The sequence below is a fragment of the Penaeus vannamei genome, chromosome 20, assembly GCF_042767895.1.
Source record: "Penaeus vannamei isolate JL-2024 chromosome 20, ASM4276789v1, whole genome shotgun sequence".
NCBI classification, from domain to species: Eukaryota; Metazoa; Arthropoda; class Malacostraca; order Decapoda; family Penaeidae; genus Penaeus; species Penaeus vannamei.
This window is the reverse complement of record NC_091568.1, coordinates 39271620-39281439: the sequence shown is the minus strand read 5'-3', so window position 1 is coordinate 39281439 and position 9820 is coordinate 39271620. Positions and strand designations below refer to the sequence as shown.

Here is a 9820-nt window from a genome sequence, read left to right as displayed (position 1 = left end):
AAAGTTAAACTCCTGTTCAGCATTTCAGTAGTGTCTACTTCCAAATAGTTTATATTTTAGCGATCATCTATTTGCGCAAATAAATAAGTTATAAGCATTTTTCAATCATCAACGAATGTAGAACTATCAAACATATTTTGTAAATAGATATGCTAATAACATTTACATTCTTGGTGTAAAAAGAAAAAAATATACACCAAATGTAAAATATCTTAGTTTATACTATCTCAAGACTTCCCGTTCTCTCACTGGTAGGTACGTTTTCTGTATACCCTATCATGGGACACTAAAACAAAAGAAAAGGTTGGTAAAATATCTCTTTATTGTTCATTTCCTTCTTCAATAACGATCTTGCGTTTTGTAAATAATACATATTAATTTTAGTTACAATAACATCAATAAATATAATAGCATATTCTTTACAAAAAATGCATACAATAGCAATATAAATATATAATTTCCATTCCTCTGCAGACACCCCATGTTATTACTCATAAAGCCCAGACCCATTCTCTTTTTTCACCCTCTACACCAGAGAAAACGGATTTTTTGCCCTTCCACGAGGACTAGACAATTGCAGAAAGGCCTCCACTTAAAGAGCAAAAATCCACAAATTCCATTTCGTCCCATGACTTCCTGAAGCAAATCCGGATTCCTTTACGTTCCAAATTATCTTGCCAGAGTCCCGCTTTTAATCAATAACAGACATCCAGCGATAAGGAGGCGGAGAAGCCATCCTATCCTGCTAATGGGTCGCTGTGAAGGACGCTAGGACCTCGCCAGTGAGGTTCAACCCAGAGACGGATCCCAAACGTGAGAATTTTAAAGCTGAACAACTATTTCATTTTTTGGCAAAGGACTCGGGGGGGAGGGGGGGGGCTCATGCAGGCGCAGGACCGGACCTCATCCTCCTTGTCTCCTGCAGCGCTGACCTCGCACTGGGATAACGCGAGGATAAAAAAAATGAAAAAAGAAAAGAAACAAAACTCTATACCGCTTTTCAAGAGTCACGAAAGATGAAAGGAGTTACATACGAGGTCAAAGTAGGTCATTCGATGGTCCTGTCACGTTCGAGGTCGGTGTACTTACCTGCAAAGAAGAGAAAGGGAAACATTAGTCAACATAATGATAAACAAGAGGACGACTACTATGCAAGTGACGTCATAGAAGAAGTTAAATAAAAGAGATAACATTTGTCACTCTCGGATGCTTTATGCTGGAGATAAATCAATAGCATCAATGATTTACACAGCTTTCGAAAGCCAAACGAGGTTCTGGATGATTTATAATGATGCTTAATTGAAATCACACTCAAACTCACAAACACACGCACACAAACACAAAAAATACACACAAACACACACACACATACAAGCAAACACCCACATATATACAAATCTATCCCTCTATCTATCTATATACATATATTCCTTCATTCATAATACAACACCATATCAGCCTAGAAGGACACATGTTTGCCAAGCAGCATCAGCATCAGAGAAGGAAAAACGAGAATGCCCCGGTGGTCGCCAGGGGGAATCCCCGCGCGATAAGGAAGGGCCGGCTGCCATTCCGAAGACCAGAACTGCGTCGAACCGGAGACGGGAATCGGGGGAACGAGAGGGAAGGGAGGGAATGCAGGGGAGGCGAGGGAGGGAGTGGAAAGAAGAGGGAAGGAGTGGGAGAGACAAGGGAGGGAGTGGGAGAGACCAGGGAATCGGGGGAACGAGAGGGAAGGGAGGGAATGCAGGGGAGGCGAGGGAGGGAGTGGGAAGAAGAGGGAGGGTGTGGGAAGAAGAGGGAAGGAGTGGGAGAGACGAAGGAGGGAGTGGGAGAGACAAGGGAGGGAGTGGGAAGAAGAGGAAGGGAGTGGCAGAGACGAGGGAGAAAGTGGGAAGAAGAGGGAGGAATGGAAGAGACGAGGGAGGGAGTGGGAGAGACGTGGGAGGGAGTGGGAGAGGCGAGGGAGGGAGTGTGAGAGACGACGGAGGGAGTGGCAAGAAGAGGGAAGGAGTGGGAAAGACGAGGGAGGGAGTGGGAGAGGCGAGGGAGGGAGTGGGAGAGACGAGGGAGGAAGTGGGAAGAAGACGGAGGGAGTGGGAGAAAAGAAGGAGGGAGCAGGGGGCATAGGGAGTGAGCGGGAGAGGGTGAGAGAGATGAGGGAGGGAGTGGATGTGAAGAGAGAACAGTGGGAGAAAAGGACGGAGCAGGAGAGTATAGGAGTGAGCAACAGAAGGAGAGAATGGGAGCGCCGAGGAACGACGAGGAAATGAGTAGGAGATATGAGGGAAGGAGTAGGAGAAAACAAGGAAAGGAGTTGGAGAGTCGAGGGAAAGACTCGGAGAATTAAGGGATGAGAGAAGGAGTAGGAGAGACGAGGGATAGAGCAGGACACAGGAATGAGCAAGAGAGACGAATGAAGGAGTAAGAGAGCAAAGAAAGGGAGCAGAAGAGCATAAGAGTAAGCAAGATTACCGAATGAGGGAACAGAACAGAAGAGAGAGAGAAAAAAAACGAAAACAAACCGAAAGACAGAGTAAGAGAACCTAGAAAAGGAACTCAGCTCTCATGCCCGCCCCTCCCCCCCCCCAACCTCCCCACCTCCCCAACCCCCACCCGCCCCCATCGCCGGAGCCTTGGACGCGAGAGCCGACAGAGCAGCGGGGCGTCGGATTCCACCCCCCCCCCCCCGGCTTGAGGAGAGCGACCGGGCGGAACGAGGCCGAAATCGCCACTGCCGCGCCGACCCGATTTTTACTGAAGCTGGAGAGTACGCAGAAATCTGTTTACTCTGTTTACTCGGATGCAGACACGGACACGAATCTGTTTACTCGGATGCAGACACGGACACGAATCCGGGCATGTGTCTGTATGATTGTATTTCTGGGTGTATTCCGATTTTTACTGAAGCTGTAGAGTACGCAGACATCTGTTTACTCTGTTTACTCGGATGCAGACACGAACACGAATCCTGGCATGTTTCTGTATGATTGTTTTTCTGTGTATGTTGATGTCTGTTATATTTTCTCTCTCTCTTTTGGTTTTTTTTCTGCCATTTATTAGTCTGTCTGTTTATGGGAAGAGGGAGGGTGGGGCGGGGGGGGATATTCGCGTGTCTGCGATAGTGTGTGTGTGTGTGTGTGTGTGTGTGTGTGTGTGTGTGTGTGTGTGTGTGTGTGTGTGTGTGTGTGTGTGTGTGTGTGTGTGTGTATGTGTGTGTGTGTGTGTGTGTGTGTGTGTGTGTGTGTGTGTGTGTGTGTGTGTGTGTGTGTGTGTGCGTCTGTGTGTCTGTCTGTCAGTCTTTTGCACATGTGTATTGAATGATAAGCTACATCTATATACACACAAATTGTAAGAACCGCATTTCAGCACACAAACCGCACATACACGAACCGACACACCCACAAACACACGAATCCAACCCTGACATACCAACCCACAAAATGCACAAGCAATCAGCAACTTCAGCTACAAGTTCAACGAAAAAAAAAATTAACTCAACACCACACAGAACTGATATTGTGAACTCCATTCTTATCGCTAAAGACCAAGGCTGCATTACCTTGATGAAGAAACCCCAGGTACTCTGATAAGAAGGGTGGGGGGAGAGGGAGGGTGGGGGAAGAGGGATGGTAGGGTGGGGGAAGAGGGAGGGTGGGAGGGGGGTGGGTAGGGTGGAGGAAGGTGGGAGGGGGTGTTGGTAGGGTGGAGGAAAGTGGGAGGGGGGGATGGTAAGGTGGGGGAAGGGGTAGAAAGAGGGGATGGTAGGGTGGGGGAGTGGGGAAGGAAGAGGGTAGGGGGAGATGATAGGGGGAGAAAAGAGGGAGTAGGAAGGGGTGTGTGGAAAGGGGGAAGAAAGAGGGGAGGGTTGGGGAGGAGGGAGGTGGGGGGAAGTGTTAGCGTGGGGGACGGAGGAGGAAGGAGAGAGGAAGAAGGGAAGGTGGAGGAATGGGAATAAAGAGGCAAAGATGGGAGAGGGAAGAAGAAGAAAAAAAAAACACGGAGTGAAGAGGTCAATGAAATAACGAAGAAAGGGAAGAGGGATATCCAAGTATAGACAATAAAAGGAAGGAGAAAGAAAATTAGAGTAGAAAGGAGTAAGTAAACAGTAAAAAGAGGAGAAAGATAGAGGGAGGAAGGGGAAACAAATAGGAAAAAGGGAGAGAGGAGGTTAGCGGTCAAAGGTCAAAGATTCTGACCTGATTAATGAAAGGGAAAAACAAAGACGAAGAGTTAACGTAATAAATAAATAAATAAAAGCAGGAGATACCGATTATATAGAAAACTCATTTCATAAAGGGATGCCATAATCGTCAACAATACTATATTTACAAACGAACGGCATCGTTAGCGATTTTGACCGAAATAAACCAGAAAGTAACACCAGAAAAGAATTTTTTTTTAATTTCAGTGAATGACTTAGATTGCCCAGAAAATTAACATATTATCCATAACATTTGCTTGATTACTTCTAAAATCAAAATCCAATCACGGCGAAAGTCATAGAAAAAAAAGAAACATAAAAATAAGAAAAACAAACATAAACACAGATTCAAAACAAAATAAACTAAACACAGAATCATTGCTTCGTCCAACCAATCAGAATGAAGCATTACTTCTGCAAAGTCTATAGACCAATCAGAATTAAGCTTTATTTCACTATTTCAACCAATTAGAACTAAGCTTTATTTCACTATTTCAAACAATGAGAATTAAGCTTTATTTCACTATTTCAACCAATCAGAATTAAGCTTTATTTCACTATTTCAACCAATCAGATTTAAGCTTTACTTCACTATTTCAACCAATCAGAAATAAGCTTTATTTCACTATTTCAACCAATCAGATTTAAGCTTTACTTCACTATTTCAACCAATCAGAACTAAGCTTAATTTCACTATTTCAACCAATCAGAAATAAGCTTTATTTCACTATTTCAACCAATCAGAAATAAGCTTTATTTCACTATTTCAACCAATCAGAATTAAGCTTTATTTCACTCCTTTAACCAATCAGAATTAAGCTTTATTTCACTATTTCAACCAATCAGAATTAAGCTTTATTTCACAATTTCAACCAATCAGAATTAAGCTTTATTTCACTATTTCAACCAATCAGAATTAAGCTTTATTTCACAATTTCAACCAATCAGAATTAAGCTTTATTTCACTATTTCAACCAATCAGAATTAAGCTTTATTTCACTATTTCAACCAATCAGAATTAAGCTTTATTTCACAATTTCGACCAATCAGAATTAAGCTTTATTTCACTATTTCAAACAATGAGAATTAAGCTCTCTGTATGTTGAGCTAAACATTCATGGCAGTTGTGTTGTTACAACTTTACACGTCATATTATGCAAATTAATGTTAATATATTGGCCGTTGTCTTCTCTTACGTAATATTATCATTTAATCTTAATGGGCTATTTTATTATCATGATCATTGTTATTATTATTATTATTATCATTATTATTATATTCATTATCTATTTATCTTTTGAAGGTGTGGTTGAGATTAAGAAAATTGAAAAAATAATCTTTGTTTTGAAAAATATGGAAAGTGAGAGATTAAGCTTTTACCATGTGATGTGTATGTATTATCGTAATAAATGCTAAAGAGAGAGAGAAAGAGAACATAGAAGTAAGAAAAAAAGAAAAGACGCCTCCCTATCCCCTCCCCCCCAAAAAAAGAAAAGAAAAAAAAATAATAACTAAATTATAAGATAAAACAATTTAATAGAACAGTCCGCCCACCGACACTGCAGCAGGCGCCGACGAAGAGAAGGGCGGCACCTACCCCCTCCCCCTCCCCCCATCCCCGCCGTGCATAAGAAAGGAAAATAGAAAATCGTCCGACAGCAGTGTTGCCATTTTAGCGATTTCTCCAAACATTTCCCGCTACATCCAAACTCTAGACGTAGCAATAGATTTTTTTTTTTACGAAAATCTACTCCATATTTACTACTCCATATCTTAAGTACCTTTTTAAGTGTGGGAAACTGAAGGGCCTTTCACCCTTAGGTCTCGCAATTGTTTGAAAAGTCCCCCCAAGTCGAGCGGTTTTGCGGAAGTCCCACCAAGTCGAGCGGTTTTGCGGAAGTCCCACCAAGTCGAGCGGTTTTGCGGAAGTCCCACCAAGTCGAGCGGTTTTGCGGAAGTCCCACCAAGTCGAGCGGTTTTGCGGAAGTCCCCCCAAGTCGAGCGGTTTTGCGGAAGTCCCCCCAAGTCGAGCGGTTTTGCGGAAGTCCCCCGAGTCGAGCGGTTTTGCGGAAGTCCCCCCCAAGTCGAGCGGTTTTGCGGAAGTCCCACCAAGTCGAGCGGTTTTGCGGAAGTCCCCCAAGTCGAGCGGTTTTGCGGAAGTCCCCCCAAGTCGAGCGGTTTTGCGGAAGTCCCCCAAGTCGAGCGGTTTTGCGGAAGTCCCCCAAATCGAGCGGTTTTGCGGAAGTCCCCCCAAGTCGAGCGGTTTTGCGGAAGTCCCCCAAGTCGAGCGGTTTTGCGGAAGTCCCACAAGTCGAGCGGTTTTGCGGAAGTCCCACCAAGTCGAGCGGTTTTGCGGAAGTCCCCCAAGTCGAGCGGTTTTGCGGAAGTCCCACAAGTCGAGCGGTTTTGCGGAAGTCCCCCCAAGTCGAGCGGTTTTGCGGAAGTCCCCCCAAGTCGAGCGGTTTTGCGGAAGTCCCCCCAAGTCGAGCGGTTTTGCGGAAGTCCCCCCAAGTCGAGCGGTTTTGCGGAAGTCCCCCCAAGTCGAGCAGTTTTGCGGAAGTCCCCCCAAGTCGAGCGGTTTTGCGGAAGTCCCCCAAGTCGAGCGGTTTTGCGGAAGTCCCCTCAAGTCGAGCGGTTTTGCGGAAGTCCCACCAAGTCGAGCGGTTTTGCGGAAGTCCCACCAAGTCGAGCAGTTTTGCGGAAGTCCCCCCAAGTCGAGCGGTTTTGCGGAAGTCCCCCAAGTCGAGCGGTTTTGCGGAAGTCCCCTCAAGTCGAGCGGTTTTGCGGAAGTCCCACCAAGTCGAGCGGTTTTGCGGAAGTCCCACCAAGTCGAGCGGTTTTGCGGAAGTCCCCCAAGTCGAGCGGTTTTGCGGAAGTCCCCCCAAGTCTAGCGGTTTTGCGGAAGTCCCACCAAGTCGAGCGGTTTTGCGGAAGTCCCCCCAAGTCGAGCGGTTTTGCGGAAGTCCCACCAAGTCGAGCGGTTTTGCGAAAGTCCCCCAAGTCGAGCGGTTTTGCGGAAGTCCCCCCAAGTCGAGCGGTTTTGCGCAAGTCCCCCCACGTCGAGCGGTTTTGCGGAAGTCCCCCCAAGTCGAGCGGTTTTACGGAAGTCCCCCAAGTCGAGGGGTTTTGCGGAAGTCCCCCCAAGTCGAGCGGTTTTGCGGAAATAGCAATGAGAAGTGAGCGAGATGGACGGATTTTCGCTTCCTCGCCTCCGAACTGATCCAGAGGAGAAGGTCGGCGGCGGCGGCGTCCACTGTGCAGGGCGGTCGAGTCAAAAAGAATTGCAAATGGTTGTGCGAAAGAGGGAGGGAGAGGGAGGAGGAGGGAGGAGGAGGGAGAGGGAGGGAGGGAGGGAGGGGGAGAGAGGGAGAGCGAGGGAGAGGAAGGGAGAGGGGGAGGGAGGGGGAGGAGAGGGAGGGTGAAGGAGGGAGGTGGAGGAGGGGGAGGAGAGGGAGGAGGGGGAGGGAGGGAGAGAGGGGAGGAGAGGGAGGGTGAAGGAGGGAGGTGGAGGGGAGGGAGGGATAGGGGGAGAGAGTGAGGGTGAAGGAGGGAGAGGGAGGGAGAAGGAGGAGAGGGAGGGAAGGGGAGGGAGGAGAGGGAGAGGGGAGGGAGAAGGAGGAGAGGGAGAGGGGGAGGGAGAAGGAGGAGAGGGAGGGAGAAGAGAACAGTACAACAAGAATTCACGTAATGCTCGAAAACAAACGCAGACATAAAACAAAACAGTAACAATACGAATAACAATAACAACAACAACATCAACAACAATAATACTAATAATAACATCAATAATGATAATAATAATAATAATAATAATAATAATAATAATAATAATAATAACAAAACAACAAAACAATGATAATAATAACAATAATAATAAAACAATAATATTGATAATGATACCAACAACAACAACAACAACATCAATAACATTACCACCACCACAAACAACAGCACTCTCAAGGCCAATAACAATGACAATTAACCCGAAGCGAGCCACCGCCGGGTCGCTACCAGCGGAGGCCGGGCCGAAGCGCACAGTCCGGCGGCCGTTATGATAATAGGAGGAGCCTGATTTTCCTCTTCGTCTGGAATAACTGATGTTTCTATAATGACCAGGGGGGCGGGATGGGGTAATTATGCAAATGAGGGGTGTCGGTGTGGCTGGGGGGGGGGGGTCATTTGCTGTCTGTCTGTGTCTGTCTGTCGGTTGGGAGGAAAAGGTGGTGTGGTGTTCGTCATTCGACTCGGACTCACAGATACAGACGCATATACAAACACTCGTGCAATCACGTAGGCGCGCGCGCATACACACGCATACACACACACACACACACACACACACACACACACACACACACACACACACACACATATATATATATATATATATATATATATATATATATATATATATATATATATATATATATATATATAGAGAGAGAGAGAGAGAGAGAGAGAGAGAGAGAGAGAGAGAGAGAGAGAGAGAGAGAGAGAGAGAGAGAGAGAGAGAGAGAGAGAGAGAGAGACAGACAGACAGAGAGACAGAGAGAGAGAGAGAGACAGAGACAGACAAGATGAATAGATAAACAGGTAAAAAAAAGCAAAAAAACAAACAAACAGATTCATTCAGACAGAGAGAGAGAGACAAAGACCGAGAGCCGCGGCGCCCACGACCTCCTCGGCTCATCCATCGCAGGATCAGAGGACAAGGGCGCGAGACAAAGCCAAGGCGTCAAGCAAAGGTCATGACCTCTGCTTGAGCTTGACCGAACGCTTGAAAAAAAAAAGAAAAAAAAATCTGACCGATTACATGCGACAATGACCTTTATGGCCCTTGTGACGAAGGACGAATATCGCCCCCCCCTCCACTACAGTTTAATTCCACGTGATTGTGCATGCAACAGTGTGGCAATCTGCACATGCATAACGGGGTGTGAGGAAATGTATGTGTGAGGGCTTGTGCTTGTAATGGAAAGGGGAAAGAGAGGGGTATAGGAGAGAGGGAGCGAAAGGGAGGGAGAGGGAGACGAAGGGAGGGAGGGAGGGAGAGGGAGAGGGAGAGGGAGAGGGAGAGGGAGAGGGACAGGGACAGGGAGAGGGACAGAGAGAGAGAGAGAGAGAGAGAGAGAGAGAGAGAGAGAGAGAGAGAGAGAGAGAGAGAGAGAGAGAGAGAGAGAGAGAGAGAGAGAGAGAAAGCGAAAGCAAGGGAGAAAAGAATAGATCGAGGCAAAGAAAGAGCGAACGAAAGAAAGAAAAAATAAATAAATAAAGAGAAAAGGAAAAAAATAAGGAAATATTAACAAAGAAAAGATTCTTTATAAAGTTCCTTACTCCCTCGGGAGAACAAACAAGCAATCACTCAAAATAAATAAACAAATAAATAAATAACAAATAAATAAGTGAACTAAAAAAACGAAACGCGAACGTAAGAAAGACAGAAAACCAACAATGAAGAGAAAAGGAAAAATATATAGACAGAAAAAAAACAAGCAGTAACTGAAAAAAAAAAAATTAATAATAATAATAATAACAATAATAATAATAAATAAAATGCAAGAATTAAAAAAACAAGCAGAAACAAAAAAACAAAAAACAAAAAACAAGATTTGAAGG

At 45.5% G+C, this 9820-nt stretch overlaps 1 long non-coding RNA gene across 1 annotated transcript in view; it reads right to left on the bottom strand.

Annotated features, from left to right (window-relative positions):
* Nucleotides 1-303: 303 nt before the first annotated feature.
* Nucleotides 304-9820, bottom strand: part of LOC138865289 (uncharacterized) — a 257019-nt gene continuing 247502 nt past the window's right edge. The window contains exon 3 of the long non-coding RNA XR_011399363.1: nt 304-1089. This is a non-coding gene — a long non-coding RNA (uncharacterized lncRNA). The remainder of the gene's footprint in view (nt 1090-9820) is intronic.